Here is a 24,238-nt window from a genome sequence, read left to right on the forward strand (position 1 = left end):
ATTTTCCATCTGCCTCTGTTCCCTCGTTTTGACTAAAATCCCTGCTGATCCATTCATCTCTAAGATGGAAAGGAACCTACAACCTATTTCTGGAAGACATTGTGTTTCAGAAGCTATCAACACTTGGTGGTATCTTTTCACTTGTAAACCCCTTGTTGGCTTAATTTTGAGTTAACTTTGGGTAAACACCTCTCTAAAGTAAGAAAATGTGGAAAGGTTTGCTCAACTGGCTTTCAGATGCTTAATAAGAACTGAATGGAGCAACACTCCTATCAGTCAGGCACACTGCAGATTAACAGTTGTTACCATTAACATCTAAAACCCATGTAGTACTTCAGAACAGCCAAAAGAGGAGCTGCTTTTTACTAGCTTTCATAACCTTTCATCTGAATTAATAGCAAGTTAATCCTTGCTCTTATAGTCTCTTACTTATGGTAGCTTAGGTCTGAGAGTTTCCAGTCTTAGAAGATCCCCTAGTTCTTGCCAATGTAAATATTAGAAGAGATTGTCTCCCAGGTAAAGGTTATAAACTCCTTAGAACAAGGAAAAGAGTAACTATTGTCTCCTTTTCAAAGATGGGGAAATGACACTTAATGGTACTGTTACCATTTTAAGCAGAAAAATTGTATCAGATCTGGATGCAATCCAGTTTTTGTGAACCCTACTGTCCTAAACATCCCTCCTCTCCCCATATCTGATGGATTTTTCTGTACTAATACATGAAAAGGAACATTCATGTGAAATTTTGTTGTTCCAGCCAGTAGAAGGATATTTAGGGTGTCTCAGCTACACAGAAGTGATTTTAAAGATTATAGGTCTCTATATGTGGAAGTGCTATTTGTATGAAAACATCCTCCACTCAATGCTGTGAAGTCCTTAAAAAAAAAAAAAAATCACCACTTTATTTGACATTGCTCTGTTTGCCTTAAGACTTAGTAGCAGGCATGAAAGCAGCAGAATCTTAAATAAGCCCATCAATGGGAGGGAGAAATGCAGAGATGGATATTTGTTGACTCTTTGAAGAATTCCACAAGGTAACTACCTCTCCAACCTATGCTAGTTTAAATTGTTGTAGTTCTCATTACTTTCTCTCAACCAGTTTCTTTTTCTGATTTGACTACAGTTTCTTTTTCTAGGTCAAAAAACTGAGTGGGTCCACTATTTGTCATATAATTCATGGTTGTGATTCCTGTCCAAGACCAAAATTGTAGCTTCATCCAAAATACACATGGGTTTCTTTACTGTTATATTAGGTTAGAATCTCTTTTACTTTCTGTTTCTGTCTACAGAAAGCATTTTGTGCCTAAAAATTACAAATCAGTTGAAGTCCTTTGGGCCAATTTCTGCATGATTTTATGCAGTGAGCACTCTCAGTTCATTTTCTTTGGGGGTGGAGGAGGCAGAGGGGGTACTTGCTTGTTCAAAGGCACAGACACTCACTCTGGTTGCATGTGTACAGCAAAAGTGGGGTTTCTCTACGTAGGGCATGTTTCTGCCTGGAGAAGCCACCCTTTGACCTGTGTTTGCACATCATTTCATTGCTCCAGCAGATCAGCTGCTTTTGAAGTATTTTCTGGTTTTGGAAGGGTGACTGTGTGTAACTTAAAACAGCTTCTCAATCAGCAGGCATGATAACCAGAATACAAACACCTCAAAACCATATTTGTTACCAGATTTTCCTCTGGTAGCAATTCCAAGTCAGCCATCTGCCAAGAGAACGCTTCATTTTCTGATTGATGTCCCGCTGTCAGTGGGTCTGTGGTGTTTACATCTTGTTTGCTGTTTAGCTCTTTTGAACCACAAAGAAAAATACAGGCTGGCTCCAAAGCCCACTGTCTTATGCTTTCTTAAGCATATGATACCTGTGCTATCTTTCTTCTCTCTGTGGAAAGAAGGGTAGGACTGATGTACAAAACCATCGCTACCTTAATGAGATATTTAAACTACTGTGAATGGGGTCAAGCACCGTGTTCTCCTGCACCCCAAACGTTTCAGCTGGATGGGTGACAGAGCTGTCACCAGCATAAGGCTGACAGAGCCTTATGGACTCATAGAGAAAGTTATTTGATCTTTCTTTTCCTGTCCCAGGGGGCAGGAGAGTTAGGAAGTATGGAAGACCCTTGCAAGTCTTAAGCTGCCTTGCCTTTGGGAAGAGTCCTGGATGTTCCCATGTTGTAACAAGAATGGAGGGGGATCACTGGGGACATCTATCCTCACCAGCATCCTGGGGACCACAGTGGTCCAAAGTCAAAGCCCATGAAGCATGGCCCTCATCATGGTGTGGGTGCACATCAGCTCTGCAGTGTGCACAAGCTTTTATCTCCCCCCCATCATATAAACACAATCAGCAAAGAGATTAAATACCTTTAAAATATGTCGGCAGTGTCTGGCATCACTTCCCAACCCACAGTAGCATAATGCTTGTGGAACACAGGGCAAGGGAGAAAATATTCATGAACAGAGAATTAAAATCTGTGTTACATGCTGTTAGGCTGAGTGGTGAATGCACTTAGGAAATGATGGAGGGCAAAGATTCAGAAAGGAAAAGGAGAAGAGAAGGAAGAAACTATGCTACAATTATTTTGTGGGGGTTTTATGGCCCAACAGAAAAGCTGACATATGCAGTAGCAACTGGATCACTGAGGACATAAATGGGATGGTGTGGAAGTACAGGATGAATATGGAGAAGAAGGGAATTGGCCTTGTGTGTTGTAGTGAACTTGAATAATGTGTTCACATACTGCAAGCTTGGTAGTCCAATTTAATTTCTTCCACACATACTTTGGCTGTGAAAAACCTATTCATCTAGTTTTCTTCTCAAATTTCCCACTGCAGCTATTCATGGCTCTTATCCCATTGTCTTATGTTTCTCTTGGTAAAGAACCATTCTTTGTGGGCAAGGTTATCATGGTAGGAAATCACAAACAAATGAGAAAGATGTATCATCCAGCATGACTGTGTCAAAGAGAATACTTGATTTTTTAAAATTTATTTTTTCCTTTATTTTTTCCTTTCCAATTTTCATACTTTACAGTGAAGAAGGAGAAGGTAGTTTGCAGTTGGTATTTGATACACAGTTTAAGTTATAAACAAAAAAAAAAGTGTGTTTATGTAAATAAGTGCAAAAAGATAGACATTGCTGGTGATTTTTCCATTCTCACCATGCATCAAAGGAATAATAAATAAAAGAGATTCCAACACCAATTTCTCTAACTACGTAAAACAACAAGTTCATGTCACAATTTTTTCTTTTTTTTTTTTTTTTTTTTTAGGTTTTTCTGCAGAAGACCTGAATTTGTTATTTTACAGCGTAAGGAATGTTTCTATTGGTAGGAGTTCTCCAATGAAGAAAAAATGTTAGTTCAGTTATAGCCCTGGCAATATGGGAAATTTGCATCTGACCTATGCTTAACTAAACATCAATCCCATCAAAACGAAATATATTTGAATTTTAAGATGTTAAGCGTTTAAAAAATAAATGAAGGAAACGTCTTGACAGTATCCTTTTAAGCAACTTTCAGAACTGAGCACACCACATGTGAGAGTCTATTTAAATTCCTAGAAGCATCTGAGTGATCAGTGGGAGAGCAGGCAGAGGGACACAGCAAAAATCAATACAGGCTTTTAATAAAGGATAGCAAGGAGAAAGAATGTAAAAAAATAATGGGAATGGAGAATTGCTAAAGCTCCAGTAGTATTTTTGTTGCATTTATCCATCTTGACCTGCTGTTCAGACTCCCTCAGTGTGCAGTTCCTGTCAGGCTTTGCCTCAAACAAGAGGAAGCACTACCTTCCCCTCCCCTACAAATGGCATACTATAGGGGAGGAGGGAGAGGGGGGAAAGAAATGTTGCCTGGAGCTCTGCATAGGACTGGCCCACCACCCCAGGCCACGGAATCCTGCAGGTGGTGTCTTGCAGATACTCTTATCTTGCTCCCTCTTTCTTTCAGTTCCCTGAATCATCCCTTTCTGTAACAAGGGTGATGAATGGTGTGTTTGCCTTGAGCAGTCTGAAGGCCTTGGGAAGAGGCAGCTTGAGAAGAGATAAGAGAGAAGTCATAAAGTTTGAGAAAAACCAGCTCCCTGACAGGCCAAGGTTAGACACTGTTAATTAGGAGAGACAAGTAGGGGAAAACACCTAGCAAAAAACTGTTAATCCTGCTGACCCAGCAGATGGCAAACTACAACTGGGGTGACCACTTGGTGGAACTTTCCAGGACAAGTCAGACAAGCAACGCTTGGCTAGCAGCTGTGGTACAGCAAAAAATGGATAGCATAAAAGGAAGAGAAACTCTATCTTTAGTGTGTTCTTGTGGGATCCAACAAGAATCTCCACATTTCCAGCCTTTGGAACATGACACCCAGTTAACACAGGGGGCAGTTAAACCTCATTCTAGCCAAGGAAAAGACCTGAGGAGAGACGGAAGGAGAAAATGAAAGCAACAAACCTGGTTTCTTCTGAGTGTCTTTTAAAAAAAGCTGTGAATAACTACATTAAAACACTTTATGGCCTTTTCAGTTTCTGAACAGAGGCTTGGCAGGAACATCTATGATTCTTTAGTGTAGAGAGAACCACAAGTCCTCAGGTGTCGCCAATAATGAACTGGGAGCTTAGGCCCAGCTGTGCCCAATAATTAGGGCCTGCCCCAGCCAGAAAGGGGGGGGCCGAAGGGCAAAATAAAAGGCATGCTCCCAGAAGCAGAAAAGAGATGAAGATGCCTGAGGAGAGGGATGGCAAGAGAGCTCTGAAGAAGAGCCGAGTCCCCAAGAGAAGGCTCGTCGCAACACTTTAGCATACACAAGGCCAGCTATCAAAAATCCCTCTCAGTGTAGAGTAATGCATTCGTCTTTTAAGGGCAAAAAGTAACTGCTCCCTGGCATCCTTCACACTGTCATTACCCAGGGCAGCCCTTCTTTTCCAGGGCTCTCTTGGGCATTGATCTTAGAATTTATGATGAAGGAGGCTGGTAGCACTGCATCAGTATCACTTGAATAAAAATTAATTTGCTTTATAATGCAGACTAAACTGTAGCTATTTAAGAATAGGTGTTGATTTAAATATTAATAATTCAGTGGTTGTATTCACAGAATCACACAATGTTTAGGTTGGAAGAGACCTCCAAGATCATCCAGTCCAACCTGTGACCACAGTCAGCTACTAAACCTTAAGGACCTTAAGGTTTAAATGTCCTTAAGGACCAGGTCCAAATGCCTTTTAAATCCCTCCAGGGATGGTGATTTCTACCACTGTCCTGGGCAGGCCATTCCAATGCCTGACAACCCTCTCAGTGGAAAAATGTTTCCTGTCATCCAGCCTAACCCTCCCCTGGCACAGCTTCCATCCATTCCCTCCAGTCCTATCACAGTCACTAAGGAGATGAGGCCGTTTCCCTCCTCGCTCCAACCTCCCTTCAGGTAGTTGAAGAGAGCTCTAAGGTCTCCTCTCAGCCTCCTCTTCTCCACACTAAACACCCCCAGCTCCCTCAGCCTCTCCTCACAGGACTTGTGCTCCAGGCCCTTCATGAGCCTCAGTGCCCTTCTCTGGACACTCTCCAGCACTTCTGTGTCCCTCCCATAGTGAGGTGCCCAGAACTGAACACAGGACTCAGGATGGGGCCTCACCAGAGCTGAGTACAGAGGGATGATCACCTCCCTATTCCTGCTGGCCACTGAGTTCCTAATACAAGCCAGGATGCCACTGGCCTTCTTGGCCACCTGTGCACACTGCAGACTCATATTAAGTCGATTGTCACCCAATACCCCAGGTCCCCTTCCAGCTTACAGCTCTCTAACCACACTTCCCCAAGTCTGTAGCTTACCATGGGGTTCTTATGACCCAGGTGCAAGACCTGGTACTTGGCCTTGTTAAACCTCACACAATTAACCTTGGCCCATTGGCCCAACCTGTCTGAGTCCTGCTGTAAGGCTTCCCTACCCTCCAGCAGATCCACACAGCCACCCAGTTTGGTGTCATCTGCAAATTTACTGATGGTACAACTTAATGCCCTCATCCAAATCATTAATGAAGATATTAAAGAGAAGAGGCCCCAGCACTGAACCCTGGGGGACACTACTTGTGACCATTTGCCAGACAGATTTAGTTCCATTCAAAATTACTCTTTCAGCCCAACCATCCACCCAATTTTTTATCCCGTGCAGGGTATATTTATCCAAGCCAAGAGCCATAAGTGTCTGAAGAAGAATGCTGTGAGAGATAGTGTCAAAAGCTTTACTAAAGTCCAGATAGACAATGTCCACAGCCCTTCCCTCATACCCTCATCTTGTTGTAGAAGGAGATCAGGTCAGTCAGATAGGACCTACTTTTCATAAACCCATGCTGACTGGGCTTGATAACTTGGTTATCTTGTATATATCATGTGATGGTACTCAAGCTGACCTGCTTCATAACTTTTCCTGTCATTGAGGTCAAACTAACAGGTCTATAGTTCCTCGAATCATCCTTCCAGCCTTTCTTCCCCTTCTTTCCCTCCTTCCTGGGGATTGTTGCAAAAAAATTTTAAGAGGTGGAACTGTATGTGCATAAAGTAGGATTGGTAAAGAGACCGGTAATTTTATGTAATTAAAACTCATCTCTGTGAGGAATGATGCTTCAAAGTTATAGAAGGGATGAGCTGACACTAGTCTCCTCCATCCTCACCAGTGCTGTTCCTAGGAATGTGTGTTCAAGTACTTTCTTCAGCCCAGATTTATGGAAGGGACTTCAGACATATTGCATTTTGTTGAGTTCATCTTTCCTTTTTTTTTTTTACTTCTTTTTTGTGACATCTGACATATATGCCTGTGAATCCTATCTTAAAGATTGTTGCCCTTCTGTGCCACTGTGTGGATGCAGACCACACAGGACAAGAAATGTGATGAATGTGCAGAAGTCTTGGTTTCTGAAAGCCCTCTCTCCTACAAAGACAGGCTGAGTGAGCTGGGTTTATTCAGTCTGGAGAAGAGATGGTTCCAGGGAGACCTAATAGCAACCTTCCAGTATCTGATGGGGTCCTACAGGAAGGCTGGATAAGGACTGTTTGCAAGGCCTTGTAGTGATAGCACAAGGGGCAATGGTTTTAAATCAGAGAAGAGTGGATTTGGCCTGGATGTTAGGAAAAAATTCTTTACCATGAAGGTAGTGGAAAAATGGAACAGGTTGCCCAGGGAGGTAGCTGAGGCTTCATTCTTGGAGGTATTCCAGGTGAGGCTTGATGAGGCTCTAAGCAACCTGATCTAGTTGAGAATGTCCCTGCTTACTGCAGGGGGTTGAACTAGATGACCTTTGGAGGTCCCTTCCAACCCAAATTATCCTATGAAACTCAGAGCCATCAGCTGCAGTATCTGCTGAAGCCCACCCAAGCCCTGCTTAGGTTCAGGTGTGCATGGGGAAGACTCTAAGCTGCATTTATACCCCTTCAGCCTCCTCCTCATCATTGGATCAGCTGGAGATGGCCTTAATATTGGTGCTGTCAGTGAAACTGCTGGACTGCCTGCATTCAGCCTCAGCTGGGGAGTTGCTGTGCTGTGGAGATACCCACAGTAGACTGGGGTGAGACACCACTATGGACACACTGTGAAGAGTCATGCAGGCTGCATAAATCTGCTGCTGGACTGAAGCTGGATTTCTGTTCCTTCTCTTGTCAGGTTGGAGCAATAGCCCAGCAACTGCCTGCTGCCCTATTTCCTTAGGCTGAGCAGGGGCACAGCTGCTTTGCTGTCATGGCTGCAGAGATTTGGGTCCACCTCTGGAGCCTGCTCTTGTGTCGTGCTCAGCGCTAGTGTTCTGGTGGACCAGGCATCACTGCCAGGGGCTGCCCTGGAGTGTTTCCACTGGAGTGTGAAACCAGACCTGGTTTTTTCCAAAGAATCAGGAGTTTAAAATTCAATATAAAATCACATGTGGCAATGGGGCAGAAAGGGTGGTCTCCAGGGATGTGGATTTTGTCTGCATGCACAAAGAAGAAAAGCTTTTTGCTCCATTAGTCATCCTGTAAACATCTGGCCTCCAGAGGCATCGAGGATATCAAGTTGTAAGGTGGGTTTCTCCAAAGACAGTTAATAGGATCAGTTAAAGCTTTTAAACCCTCATCACCTGGAATAATGTTTCTATAGAATGGCTCACTGAAGTGATGTCAGATGCTGTGTTTGTCTGTGTCCAGGAGGTTGGAGGAGGAGAGCAAATGCAGCACAGCAATTCACAGTGACGAGATGCACCACTGCATCCTAAATATATGATACAAATTGTATAGTAACACTATACATCCCTTCTGCTAGCTGTTGGTCAGCCAAATGGAAAACAATGCCCCCATTGAATCTGGGGGCATGGTCCTGTCCATACATCTGTGGGTGCTGTCTCCTATCTGTAAGCACCAGGCAAGCTTCAGCAGGAACTCCTGTTTGGCACGCAACATCAAATTGCATTTCTTTCTATCTCTTTTATTGAATTATTTTCACTAACTGTACTGAGAGCTGCAGCCTATGGCTCCATAAGACTTCTTCTGCTTCCAGCTGCTGGGGCAGCAGGCTGCCAATCTCTTGGAATCCAAGTTTTTTGGAACCCAGCACAGGACTTGAGTGACAGCAACATCATGACCTGGTGGCACAGGGTGGGCCCAGCTCTGGGTCCCAGCTGGAAGAGGTAGCCAGTGCCTACTTGGGTTCTGGCCATGCCTGCTGGGCAGTGCTGTGGCAGGCAATACAGCAGGTGCAGGCTGATATCAGGCTATCCAGGGGATCTCCAGCAGGATTTGGTTATTGCAGTTTGGTGCCAACATGAAGATGCTTGGCAGGTCTGCAGTGAGCTGAGAGCACACAGGCATACCCAAGTGCAATTACAGCATCTAGAACCAAATTACAAGTTTTAGATCTCTCTTCGCAGTTTGTAAAGCCAAAATTGTAAAGCTCATGGGAAAGTGACAGAAAGATAAGAAGAAACTGGAAGGAAGTAGTTATTATTAATGAGCATATATATTCTTGCTTGCTGCATTCAGACAGTGGAGACTGTAACAGTGCTTTCACTCAAAATGTCAATATCATGTGAGGAGCAAAGCAATGCTTTAACTTCCAAGCCTATTTACTAGACACTTCTACATGATTAAGCATCCTCATTAACTGAAATGGATCCTTTGCAGAACTGAATCTAAACTGCATATAACCTCGTGTGTTTGCCTACAACTGCTTGGTAATAGTATGCAGTTCAGTACCAATGGACCCACAATTAGAATAAAAATTGGGAGAGAAGAGATTGCTGAACACAGAGCCCGTGCTTGTGCCTGTCACAGAAATATGACCCTTGGCTTTGAAGGAACAGGAAATAGGTCTTAAAGATTTATCATCTTCCTGAATGCTGGCAATGATGTACATAGAGGCAAAACGGCAAACAAGATACAGAGAAGGCAGCAGAACACAGCAGTCTGCATCACCTGATAGTCTGATTGTTGTTAAAAAAAAATTAATTTATTGCAGCCATTCTCAAATCCTTTCCCTTTTGGAAATGGGCACTGTTTCCTTCCAGGAAACTGCTGCAGACTGGAAAAGAGCTGGAGGTCACACTGAACAGGAGTTACAGCCCTTCCTTCAAGTGATTAAAGTCAGGGGAATATGTAGTGGGAGTAAGTAGGATGTATTACCTTCATGTTTGGCAGCAGCTCACTGGCCAGATGAATCCATTTCAAGTGTCAGCAATTCAAAGAAGATAATGCGAAACTGAAGGGAATTCAACATGAAAAAAAAAAAAAAAAAGGAAAACATGAGGAATCCTCAAGGGGAGGAGTCTGTTTATCTTATCAAAAACAAGGCTAGAGGAAACAAAAAATTATTAACAGATAATAATATGTTATAAATAATAAAATAATAATAAATAAGAATCTATATAATAATTTATAATAATAAATAAATCAGTTTAACAGACAAAGATATGATATCATTCATCAACAACAGTCAGACACAAGAACACTTAGGATTAAAAATAGTGTGAAAGCATGTAATATGAAGACTAATTAACAGTAAACCTCATTAATAACTATGGTAGATTGAAATTTTTTTTCCTGCAGAAAGAAATGCAGGCATTCCAACAGGCATTCACAGGCTGAATTATCTCTGTCATCTCTGCTGTCTCTCTTTGCTTCTGTTCTTAATTCAAAACTAGAAAATGATTTAGTTTCCATATCTTTAATTTCTACTAAATGCTTTTTACATATATCTTCCAGTGTTTTCATTTTCCTGTAATGAAATTTTGGCTGATCTTTAGCTCTGTTTTCATAAGCATTGCTGGCAGATAATGAATAAGGATTTGTTTCACAATCAGGCTGCAATATGCAAAGCTTCATAGAAGGGCTCCATAACATAGCAGGCAATAACAAAAATTAATTATTAGATTATGAATTTGCTTCTGTGCCCTTAGGGAATCTCAGAGGAAATCACACCCTTTGAAAAAAAGCAAACAGCCAGGCCTTTTACCAAAGACTTGCAAAAGGAGGGAGCTGAAAAAACAACTGATGGTGCCCTTTATAGTGTGCAGAAGAGCTACCTCACAGCAAACCTCAACTAGCTGATATGGCATCAAGATCTGGCAGCATTTTTTGACATGAGGTGATACCTTGTTTAAATGTGATGCTTGCTCAAATGCATTGCTCTAACCTGGCTTTGTACATTGCAAGGTCCATGCCAGGTAGGCATCTGTTAAAAGCTATAGGATGAATATTTTACATGTGTTCTCTGGGTGAGGAAGAGCAGGGCAAGTATTTGAGCTCAGATACTCTACTGTTTGCTCCATCTTGCCCGCCTGTGCCTTCTGTATTAAGAAAACTAAAATTTCATTTTTTGAGGTATTTCTGGGTTAGGTAATTTGCTGGTTTTAGTGTACCATAGTAACCATTTTCTTACAATGATGTGTTAATATATTATTATTGCTGGTATTACACAAAGAGTTTACAAGGCCATGGCATGTGGACACATAATACATAGCATTTGTCACTATTCATCTATGAATTGACCATATGCATATGCTAAAGCAATAACCAAAAAGCAGCTTTTCTTATAAGGAGATGATGTAGCCAAATGCTGTGTGTAAAATTTGAAGAAAGATTTTTATTAGGATTAATTCAAGGTGTTTAGCTGGTTTAAGACATCCATTTGAATCACCTGTACCACTCAGTTTTCTGCTTCTGACAGGGAGCAGTCAGAAGCTCTTCTGGTTTCCATTTTTAAATAGCCTGCTATGTGCAAGACACTGATGAGGCTGATGAATTGGAGTACTGAACACAAATGAAAACATCCATGAATTTGGATGGGGCAGGCACAACTGTTTGACAGTGCAACTTCATGGTTTTTTTCAATCAGAATGGAGGAAGTACAGGAGGAAAACCAATGCAAACAGCATGGATTACTATCTGGATTTCAAAGTCACCCACAAAAGGATTTGCTATTTGAAGGCCTTTAGATTCAGTGTTTCAAGCTCTATTATTTAAGTCAAATTTTGTTTTCAGATTTACTAGGCATAACATGAAGTTAATACAGACTTTCTGTGTCTAAATAATAATAATTTGAGACACCAGTAAGCACAGACAGATTCTACTGAGAATCCTTCAGACCCTATTCCCACATTTCTTATGGAAAATTACCCCAAAGCCTGGTCTTGGACTTGCACTTCAGTGCCTTTGAGAAGCCTTTCTTTGCATATTCAAAACACATACATGCCTTAAAATCAGAATTTGAGGAAGACTTGGTCTGCAGACATGTGGTGCCTGAGTCTGAGTCTTCTGCCAGAAAAAGACAACTTAGTTCAGTTTTATTATGCCACTAGCCATCCAGTTTGGGTTCCTCAGTCCTGTCATACCAAGGCAGATGTTGCTTCTATTTCCTTATTTCTGTTTATTTTTATTTTCTGTCCTTTTCATAAGGGGTGCCCCATGTCCATGTCTGTATTTCAAATCAACACTCCCCACTGCAGAACAACAGTGAGAAAGAGGAAAAATCACAGACATCCTGTGAGGAAGATAGATACTGATTTGGAGTTTGTCATCAAATGGTCTTTCCCCCTATATAACTGACTCAATGGGAACTTAAAATTAAATAAATAAAACAATTTTGTCTTCTTTTGAAATCATATGCAAGCCATTTTATTAGCAAACTTTTTTTTCTAGGTCTGACTCCTTAAATGTTTTTTAAATTTTTAGATTAAATTAATGGTAAGTTTTGTATGAGCAAGGGTACACCATAAAATTAAGACGGGTAAGGAAGAAAGTAAATTATTGCCTGTGTTCATTCTGCTTTTTATCAACTTTTAATTTCTGAGCTCTGCACAAGGAGCTGGTTAAATTTCTGAATATGAAACACAGGGAGGTGTGACTTCATTCTTAGACTACCTTCCAGCTGGCATCCTTACTTATGGTCCTGGGCAGTTAGCAGCCCTTTCAGTGTTCCTGTTACAGCTGATGACTGTACACCAACTGCTTTTATACTCTTCATAATGCCCTGATAAGACCTGCTTATGTGTGTATTTAGTCCACAGCAAACACACATTTGGCCTCTTGCATTTGGGGGAAGAAGTAAATGCCAGGACAGGCCATGCCTGTAATCAGTTTTTGTATCCTCCAGCCACTGAAATGTGAAAGTGGGAAGAAAAACAGGAGCAAATGAAAATGCCATTCAAGGCAAGTCAATTTTGATAAACCCCTTCAGATGAAAAACAGGAGTATTGATGAATGTATTGATGAATGAGTGTCAGATTGATGAATGATATCAGAGTGCCTCTATGTTTAGGAACTCAGCTGCAGGTTTCTTGGATATAAATTATCCCAAACACACTATGCCTGAGCCTGCAGAAGCAATGCAAATGCCCCTAAACCAAGCAATGGCACTGTGATTATGTGGGAAAACATTTGCTTCCATGGCTGGAGCAAATTGATGCCCTCCACCACACACAGGGAGGGATAATGGGGGTGAGATGCTTACAGAGGGGTCGCAGGACCCTACGCAGTCAGCCAGTTTCCCAGTGCCTTGGGAAACATGTGCCATGATTTAGGAATTAGGTCAGCACTTGCAAGGAGAGTGCCATTATGGAGTACATGCAGAACAACCAGGTGGTCAGGCCCAGTCAGCATGGGTTCATGAAACACAGGTCCTGTTTGACTAACCTGATCTCCTTCTATGACACTGTAACCCCCTTATGGGATGAGGGAAGACCTGTAGATGTTGTGTACCTTGACTTTAGCAATGCCTTTGACAAGGCTTCCCACAGCATTCTCCTAGAGAAGCTGGCTGCTCGTGGCTTGGATGTGCATTAGATGTGCTGCATTAAAAACTGGTTGGATGGCCAGGTCCAAAAGGTTGTGCTAAATGGAGTTAAATCCAGTTGGCAGCTGATCATGAGAGTTGTTCCCCAGGGCTCGGGGCTGGGCTACTCCTGTTTAACATCTTTTATTTTATGATTTGGTTGAGGGATAAAATGCACCCTCAGTAAATTTGCAGATGACACTGTTGGGTGGGAGTGTCGATCTACTGGAGAGTAGGGATCCTCTGCAGAGTGATCTAGACAGGCATGATCAATGGGCCAAAGCCAATTGCATGAGTTTCAAAAAGGCCAAATATGGGGTCTTGCACTTTGGCCACAACAACCCCCATCTTGTGGAGGGGTGGCTGGAGATCTGCCTAGCAGAGAGGCAACCTGGGTGTGCTGATTGATATCCATCTGAACGTGAGCCAGCAGTGTGCCCAGGTGGCCAAGAAGGCCAACACCATCCTGGTCTGCATCAGGAACAGTGTGGCCAGCAGGTCCCGGGAGGTGATCCTGTGCTGATTAGATATCTGGAGAACAGGCCTTACAAGGACAGGCTGAGGGAACTGGGGCTGTTCAGCTTGGAGAAGAGGAAGCTGAGGGGAGATCTCATTGTTCTCTACAGCTACCTGAAAGGAGGCTGTAGTGAGACAGATGCTCCCTGGTGATCAGTGACAGCACAAGAGGAAAAGGGGTCAAACTCCACCAAGGGGAGGTTCAGGTTGCATATTAGAAAAAAATTTCCTCACAGAAAATTTGAACAGGCTGCCCAGGAAGGTGATAGAGGTGCTATTCCTGGAGGTGTTCAAAAGACAGGTAGATGAGGTGCCACAGTAGATAGTTTAGTGGCCTGGGGTTGTAGGGCAGACAGCTGGACTTGATGATCTTAAGAGGTCTTTTCCAACCTCGATGATTCTATGTGCTATTATTTTACTCTTGCATTTGGACTTCAAGCTTATAAGAAAAAATTACGTCTGCTGCCATTGCTTTATAAGCAGAATTTAAGATTAAGCTGATCGTGTGTACAAAGTGCACAGGTTCATTTCGAGTGTTTTCTCAGAGACTACTTGAAAGAAAAACATCCTCTTCCACAGTGCATAGGTCTGTAGCTCTGCTTGTAGCTCTAGTTACAGCTGAGAGTAAATAACTATCAGAATAAAATGCTGTTATGACATGGTGTTTACATGATCTTTTATGCAGCTACAGCACAGTAATAACCTTAAGTCCTGGTGAAATGGTACTGTAAATGTCAAGACCAAAAGGGACTTGACAATATAATATGACATTATAATAAGTTTTCTCAGTTCTAAATCTGTGAGTCTGCCCTGGATTTCATAAACATATGTCTTCTGGAATGCTAATTCAGAAAAAAATTAAGGTCATCAGGCTTCTCAATGGGTAGTAGTAACCTTCAATGCAGGTTGGATCCCCTGAAGTGCCTCAGCACCTTTCATTGCCCTGAAGCACCTCATTCCCCCTCCAGAGTGCCCAGCTCCAGATGTGAGGCAGCAGGGAAAGCTGCTGTTCCCTTCCCCCCCCCAGTATGATAAATACCCATTTCCCACCCGTTCAGCATCCTGCATGTGGTCCCTGCCATTGATGTAACTGCAGATCAGAACCTCTGCTAGCCAAGCCCTAGCCCTGTTCCCAGAACATTCCATATCATAAATTCCATTAAGTGGCCTCAGGCAGATGCAGTGGAAGTACACAGCACTGTAATGCCTACTGTGGAGGGATAATAAGTAAAATTAAATATTATTTGTGATTTAAACAAATATGGCATAGTGCTTGCCAAGTATTACTAAATGCAAGTTTCAATTTACATATTGAAAAACTAATGTAATCTTTTCAACATTTTTTTCTTAGAATAAGTAGAGACTTGAAATTTAATTCACAATCATGGAGGCCTTTTTAAGGTTACGATAGGGTATTAAAATGGCAAGATTTGTTTTCAAACCCCATCCTTAACACAGAGCTCTAGAAGGAGGAAAGTCACAGCTGACCACCTTGAACAAAGGTATTAATTGAGGAGATGTACTGGCTTTTAGCAGCAGCAGCCTCTTCTCCAAGTACAGAATGAATATCCACTTTGCTTTGATTTAATTATTGAAAATGCTTGACTATGGCTAGGTTTTCAGCAACCAAGATATTAACTTCCAGTGCAAAATGTAGTTTGAGGACAGTACATGATTCATGCGAATTTTCTATAGTTTTAAATTTCTGCACTTTTGTTGCATCCTATTTTCCATCCAGAAGCAGCAAAACAAACAAATGAGGGTTTTTTCAGTTTTCTGTCATACAAAATGAAAAACCAAGGAAGGCTATGCTAAGCTGTGAAATGGCTCTAAATATATTCACCATGTGCCCTCCTGGTTACCAAAAAAAAAAAGTTGTAAAATCTGCAAAGACAATATCCAACCCTAAGTCAGCACATCTTTGTGCCTAGAAATCATCGAGATCTACTTCTCTCTTGCAAAAGAATCAAAGAGAAGAAATGCAGAAAATTCAAATTATTTCTTTAAAGGAAGGTGTCTTGCTGCTAATTTATGTTGCACAATAAAACCACTGATTATAAATCCTTTGGCTGAAATGAATCTAATAACAGGTTCTGCCCTCTGAAGATGCTTTTCACCATTTCCCAGAGCTAGAAGTCACGGATCGTGGTGACACTGAGAAGACATTGAGGAGAAAAACAATTGCCCTTTAGCTCTCTGATGTGAGTAGAATAAATTAAAAAAAACAAATCTGGATCTTGACGAGCTGGGCAAGCCAAACTGGGCTTCAGGAGAGAAAATGTTCTTGCTGTGGGAGTGGGTGGGTATAGCCACACTCCCTTCTTCTAGCTTAAGGACCTGGTATGACAATGTTCCTGCACAGAATGGTTGTCTCGTTGCAATGTATGTTCTTATTTCTCTGAGGCAGAGAGGAAAGCTGTGGTCTCTCCAGAAGGAATTGTTGAAGTGGTATATAAAACGTCCTTGCTGGTCCTCCTCATGTGCTATGGGAACTAAATCATAAAGTGATTTTTGCTTCACGGTTTCTCATTGCCCATAGAGATAACATAGCCTGCTTGTTACCATACAAAGCCTCATCAATTAGAGAGAAGCTTCCTCTTGCAGGAGAAGGAATAAATGACAAATTGCAATATTCAAAACATCATAGCAGTCTCTCTAACTATACAGAGCTTTGTTGAATGTTACCTTGACAAAATACTCTGGAGATTTTAAAATAATTTCACAATATTGCTGGCTCTCAAGAGCACCATTTCACCTGCACTGATGGTATTTCCCGGACTGTTTATCCCTCTAATTTTGCAGTTGCAATGACTCTTGGTGCATCACCCTGTGTCTCCACTGAAATATGATGCTTTCCTCAAGTTTTACCTGGGGCACTGAGAGCTCTCCAGACCTGTCCTGACTGTTGAATTGATCAAATTTGAAGCCCGGAGAATTTTGCCTTGGTTTAGGAAGCAACAGGCTATGAACATTTTGGATAAGGCTGTCTGTAGAAAGCCATGTTTCAGCCTAGCTACTGAAGGAGAACTTTTAAAAGTTAATTTTCCCTTTAAAGCAGATGAGCTGAATAGCAGTCACTTACAGTTCCTCATGAACTGTCCCTTCTGAGGAAGCAGCAAGAGAGAAATTGTTGGGTTTTGTGACTTAATGAGAAGTGTTGCTTGTCTGCAAGCAATGAGTAGGATCCTTAAGATAATAGAAGAGCACCAGCCCTAAAGCAATACAGTACCTTTCCCTGCACTACATTTTTCGGGGTTTTTTTGCCCGTCCTTCATCCAGTTCTAAGGATTGTCTGATATAAGTAGCAGTTCAAACTCTTTCACATCTTTATCCTATTCTTATTTATTCTTTGGTAAAAGACATTTTCATGTTTTAAGTATTTTTTATCAGTGAGGTTGAGTTACTCTTTAGCCATCCAGGTCCTATTATCTTTTGACTCTCACCCAGTTATGTAGCCTGATATTAGATTCCTTTAGGTATGCTTGACTTTTCTCTTTTGAAAAACAAACCTCTTTGCAATATTAGCTTCCTTTTTTCTTTGCTTTGATTTTTTGTTCGTTTGCTTTGGGTTTTGTAGTTTTTTTGTGGGCTGTGTTTTTGGTTTTGTGTTTTTGGTTTTGGTTGTTTTCTTTTTGTTTGGTTTTGGTTTGGTTTGTTTTTTTGTAATGAAGCAGCCTGTAGTGTCAACACAAATGCTGTCATATTTATAACAGTTCAACTGGGAGCATGCTGCCTGCCCATTCCTTTTATACCTATTTTGCAAATGATTTCCAACAGTATAAGAGCACAAGCAAGCACTCCAATAGCAGTGCCTGCTGGTGCCCTTTTCTGTTTTTTTTAAGCCTTATCTAATTTTGGAAGGACCAAGTTCCTGCTCTCAAACAGATAACAGGATCAGCACACAGCTCAAACCCACAGTAAAAGGCATTTAGGTCACTTAGGCAGGATATCTCAGTCTAGCACATGCTGAAATTGGGTAATTTGACCCACAAAATCAGCAGTGTCCTGCTGGGTCTTGAAGAGTTTGCTGCGTGCCTACAGCCTCAACAATCTCAGCCCTTGCTATTGGCATGTCTTGTTTGTCTTGCTCGTTTTGGTTTCACTCTCCTGATTTGCAAATGGTCTTAGATCTTAAATAAGAAATGCTGCTTAACCACAGTGATTTACAAGGGTATTTTCTACTTTATTTGTGGTTTCCACGGTGTAAACCTTAGTGTGCAGAGCAATGTGGGGAGAGAACTGGAAGGGTCACAGATTTGAAGGAAAGAAAGGATCCTTAGATGTAGCACAGTTGCCTGTAGGGAACAGTTCATTACATTTTGTTTGAATGTCCATATATTGAACTAAATCATTTGTGTTAGACTAAAGCATATCATCCAAAAAAGCACCAAATATTCAGCTGATGTCACTAAGTTATTTATATCTTGACCCTTCGATAATAATTTTGGGTGTTTTGTTTTAAAATGCATTTGTGTAAAAATAGCATTTCTTATTACTGCTACCTAAAACTGATAATACGTATCAACATATCTGAATTAATATCTTCTTAATAGTAGGTATTTTGAAACCCTACAGATGCATCCTCTATAGATTTTGATAAGCAAACGACATTTTCCTCAGAGATTTTGGCAATTATCCTGTCTTCCAATTATTTGGTGGGTCACTTCTGAAAGTTAATTTTATTCTATAACAAATGTAGTCATTAACTTGTCACAGGTTTCCAGGATCATCTCTAAAACGTTGAATATTAGCATTTGTGTTACTGTGTTGCTCAGTTTTCTTTTCCATACACCCCTGTATCTTTCTGTGTGTGTGTCACATATATCTTTAGGGGGGGAGTGTCACCATTTTTGGGGGGTCATACATCTCTTCGTTCCGATGACTTCAGTTGTACTACTTGTTCTCTTTTAATTCCCCAAGCACTACACAGAGTCATTTTTTTCTCCAGGGCCCCATGTCCCACTGTGAGAGTCTGGCCAGCACTCCTCTTTCCTTGATGTGTGGTTCATCATTGCCCTATTTGGGTGCTTCTTGTTTGGGTGACTCAAGCTGAGCAAGCACCCCAGCTCACTTTGCATTACTGCTGTATCATTGCCTATTTCTATTGCCTCCTGGGCTTCCTCCACTCATTGGCTTTGCATTATTCTTGTAGCTGCTTTCAGGTGCTCAGCAAAAAACACTGCCTTGTTCCTACACTTACTGAGTCAGAAATCTAACAGTTCTTTTCACAACTGTCCTGTATTATGCAGCGGTGATTTTTTGCTGAGGTTGGTGGGGTGTTTTTGAAGTAACACTGAGTTAGCCTGTTATGAGCATGGGTTAGAGTCTGTCATGTGTTCACAACTGCCTTTTATCAGCCAAAATTTTAAACTGGAAAAGTTAAAGAAATGTTAAATAATGCCAATTTGTTCTTCTAAAACAGTGGTGTCAGTGATTAAATGTACATCTTGAACACTGAACTGTACATCGAGCTTTTCCATAGTTTCACCTAGGATGGAAACTCTAGCCTATAACCTAACCAGCCTATAGCTTTCAACCAGTGACCTCCCTATTTCTCTTGTTCATTTAGCACACCAACATTTTACTGTACTTCCCCTGGTACTTAAGAATCTACTGAAAAATCATTCCATTCTCAGTCATTCCTTTGGAACACTTGGGATGCACAAGACACACTCTGTTCATGTTAAAGGAGCCAGCATCCTGCATTTTCCTAAAGTAGAGAAAAAGCATTTCACTGAATGTTTCTGCCCTTTTTTTGTCTCATTTGAAGCATTCTTCTGTCTCCAGCTACTGGACGTCCTCACTCATTTTAATTCTTGTTTTGAATAGATATACATTTAATAATTTTCCTTGAACAAATAATAAATTCCCATAGTAAGAAGATGCATCTATCCTGCAATGGCTGTGAGATGTACTATACCTACCAGGACAAGCTGTACTCTGAGTTTCTGGGAAATCTTAACACATCACTCATGCAGCTATTTAGTGAGGAGACTGCTGCTGTATTGTTTTGGGGTGGGTGCAGCTGTGATGCTCTGCATGGGAAACTGTGCAAGGTCACCCCTCTTCCCTACAGCCTAGTTGTGCTAAAGGCAATCTGGAGCTCGGTACCCACAGCCTGCGCCACACCTGCCCTCTCACCCTACTTCTCATTTGTCTTTGAAAGCTGCAACAGCAACTCTGTGTTTCACAAATGTGAGTTCATTTGAGAGATTTTCAAAGCACCCTGCAGCTTTTCCAGCCTGCTCAGACTTGGAGTCTCCTTGTATGACAGCCTTTTGAAATGGCCACAAATATGTTTTCTCACTACCCATTCATGTATTAAATACTCATCTCAATGATCAAGTGCTTGCCTATTTCTCTCTTAATAAACAAAGTGTCAGATGTTTAGCACCAGTAGACTTAACTGCTCAAAGGTTACAAGCTCCTTGAAAGTGCCTTTCAGCCACTTCCAGCTCTGTCTGACTGAAAATAATGGGAAGAGGGATGATGGAAAGGAAGAAGCTGTTCCCGTCAATGAGATTCCAGTTGGTTTGCACATAAAATCTTTCCAGGACACCCAAAATGCTTCATTGACCATTTGGACATCATATTCTAAATAAAACCAATTATTTGATTGACATCTACAACCCCGCTGAGGTATGTGATAATGGTACCCCTTGTCTGCTTCGACAAACACATACATTCTTCCTTCAGTGAGCAGCCAAGCAGTGCTCACCAGCCATGGTGGTGGAAGAATGCATCCCTGTTCCCCACTGCTTTCTCTCTGCCTGCCTGCTTTGGCTAGCCAAAGCCTGTGAGAATACCCTGACATAACTTCCTGGCAAGAACCATGACTTTTGGGTAAAGTTCAATGACTCATCTTGTATTCATGCTCATAGATGGTTGGCTTTTTTTTTCTTTTCCTTTTTTTTTTTCCTTCTTTTTTTTTTCTTTTTCTTTCTAATATTCTGATCTGTCAACCTGCAAGCAGTTTGCTTAACCATGTGCAATGCTTGGAGAACAAATGGGCTCTTTTCTTTCTCCCAGTGGTACACAAAAATGAAATTTTATCAACCAGATTTCAATCTGTGACATTTTATCTGAAATGGTTGTTTTAACAGCTACTTTGCCATCCATAAGCTCCATTGTATTCCCCTCCATATCGGATACAGCTGTCTGACAAACTCAGTGTTCAGCATCCAGCAGTCTGCATTACACAGAATCACAGAATTACCTTGTTTGGAAAAGACCTTCAATATCATTGAGTCCAAATGTCAACCTAACACAGACAAGTCCACCACTAAACTTTGTCTCTAAGCACCACATCTACATGTCTTTTATATAACTCCACCACTGCCCTGGGCAGCCTGTGTCAGTGCCTGATAACCCTTTCTGTGAAGAAATTCTTCCTAACATCCGATCTAAACATCCCCTGGCACAACTTGAGGCCATGACCTCAAGTTCCAGCTGTACTTTGCACAAGATCATCTCAAATTCCTCTCCTTTACAAACTCATACTTAGAGAAAGTTACTGCCCTTGAAAATTTACATTTGATGCAAGGAAAGTGGTTGGTCAACCACCATTAGTAGTTCCTCTAATGGATACCCAGGTCCTTGAATTTTCTCTAGAGGTGACTACACCCCTTTGCCAGGTCTGGTGCAAGCCCACTATTATTCAACATATGAACTATACTTAAACTCATACAAAATATTTGGGGGAAATAATGTTTTGCTTTTCCATATGCCATTATATGAACAGCTGACCAAACAGTTGAGTACCAGAGGAAGGAATGCTTCATACTCTGCTGATCACCTTGTCCAGAGGTCACCACCACTAGCAGCATTTTTTTCACCAAAATTTTTCTTCCTAACATTTGAAAATAAACAGAACATCACTCAAATGCACACTGCACATCTACACAAAATACTGAGGGGAACAGAGAAAATCTAGACCTGGGACTACTGTGGTGACTGTATTCCATATGCTCTGCCTCAAGTGCTCTGGAAGCCTTTCTTGCCATCTATGCAAGAAGAAGGGGTTCTCTCTTTGGGTGACTGGAAGACTTATTTTCCTGTAGGTAAAATAAAAGAGATGTAACAGCTTGGGCATTCCTGTACAGAGCTGGTGGAGCTGGGCTTCTTGAAGCTCTTGATTTTAACCCAAATTATTCTATGATTCTATTATTCTATGAGTCTGACTGGAGCAATGCTTGCCTATAGCAAGATCAGCACACAGACATGTTAGGCTTTTGCAATCTTTAAGATGGATTACAGCATAATATTCACAAATGCTAATTAAGTATCAGCAGCTGCTCTTCAGAGGTTGGTCTGCAGGCAGGTGGTGGAGGTGCAGTGGCAAGAGCACCTCTCTACATTAAATTCTTGTTCTGAATCACCTCCTGAGACAGCTTTTTATCCCTTTGCAGATACCCCTCTCCACAATCATGTATTACTCACTTTTCCAGGTGGGTCCCCAGGGCTCCTCTGCTATTGAAGGACATGTAAAATCTATTGTGGGTGGAAGGATAAGCATATTGTAAATGACTTCACAGATTCAAATGGGGATTGATTTTTCCAATTCTGAAACACAGCTTGCTAAATTCAGGGTTTTGAAACCCACTGCTTATTTTTTAAAGAGAAAACCAATAACCATATGGGATTTAGCAAGTCACAATCCAGGTTATAAGCCACTTGGTTTGTCAGTGTCCAGCTGCTACTTTGATAAATCATGGGGGTTTTCCTCACTGACAGCTATCCTGGGGTGAATACAGGGAACAAGAAGTTCTGTATTAGCTTTTATGGGCTTGAGCCTCCAGCATGCTGAGTCCCCTCTGAGCTGCATGAATGTGAACCAAGGACAAAGGGATGCTGCATAATCCCTGCTTTTACAGGGAGAGGGCACACAACTGGCAGAGACACACTGCAATTCAGAAATGTGTCCTCTGACACAGAGAGATAGGAGGAAGGGAAATAAGTGGGAATAGGACTCCTCTGTGCCCTATATTCTGTCTGCTGGTTTCCTCCCAGCCAGTTACAGCTACAGCAGAAGCTACAGGCTTAGAGCTGCTCTTACTACTCTTAGGGCCAGCTGCATCACCTACATTACCTACAGCTACACGTATGCACCTAACCTGATAGGCACCTGATATATGCAGCTAACCAGGACAAAACTGATGTCTTCTTACATGCTGTCTGGAAGAGGAAGCGTGAGAGTGTTTCAGGGTGACCCTGCTGACTGCTGTCATTCCCAAGATCTGATACATTTCTGTATCAGACTTTGCCCCTGCTAAGTCCCACCAGCAGCAATGAGGTTGCCACACAGCCTGGCTGGACTCGGCATGAGAAGCAGCCATGCAGTCGGCTGCGTGAAGCTCTGTATCTTGAAATTAATTTGCCTGTGGTTCTGCTGACACCTTCTGATTATGCTGCTATTCTAGTAAAATGAAGGGTGTGCTGAAATCAATTTCCCACCCCCTACTCCACTGGAGATAGAAGACAAAAGATATATTGCTAATTAAAATGTTCTTATCTGCTGGAAAGCAGTTTGTGGGGTTGATTTGAATAAAACTGATGATGCAGCCCACTCAGATCACTGGAAAATGACCTCTCTCTTATAAAGTCCCAGAATAACATAGCAAAGCAATCTTGAATAAAGTCTATCAAAGGAACAACCTCTCAGTTAGTTACAGCATATAATATGGATACTCCTGAAATGTCCTCTGCTTAATGAACAGCTGATATTGGCTAACCTCATGGAAAGAAGAGAGAATTAGTACCAGCTGCAAAATGCATTCACTGGATACTGAAACTGGCAGTTGGTATTATGCCTGCTATAAATATTTTTAATTAAAAATTGTTTTCTGTCTCTTCAATTGGTATAATAGCAATGATGCTTACTGAGTTACTGAAGATGAAATAGGATTCCCCTTCGTGTGCAGAAGAGCTATTTATTCTGATGTGATTTTACTATACTAGAAATCTGCATAATAATGCCCAGATTCTAGTACACGAGAGAAAGAAGAAGTGTTTTATCTGTGTGTGTTGCAGAATAACATACATGAGTAATGTTAGAAATTTCTAAAAACAGCTGTGCTCAAACTCTGGTTGCTAAGGTATAACTGCAAAATTATTTTAACAACCTTATTTTGGAAAGTGCAGCTTCAACAACCTTTGCAGTTTTACAGAGAGAACACAGCAGATCCCCTTCTGCTGCTTTGCCCTGCAGCAGAAGGGGATCTGCTCCTTCTTTCCCTGAGGTTCCCAAGGCACTCACTGTGGAGGGACCAGGAATCATGCCAGCAGAGGGGACCCTGGGTGCTGCCAAAGGCCCAGGGCAAACCTGTGCCTCTTGGTAATGCGAGACACCTCTTCCTCTGGGGACCCAACAGCTGCTAGGCCATCTCTGCCTTTAATCTATGCTTGACTCTTTCCCTCTGAAGCTCCGAACCAATATTCTGGCATCTCC

This window comes from Heliangelus exortis, chromosome 1 (genome assembly GCF_036169615.1).
Source record: "Heliangelus exortis chromosome 1, bHelExo1.hap1, whole genome shotgun sequence".
NCBI lineage: Eukaryota > Metazoa > Chordata > Aves > Apodiformes > Trochilidae > Heliangelus > Heliangelus exortis.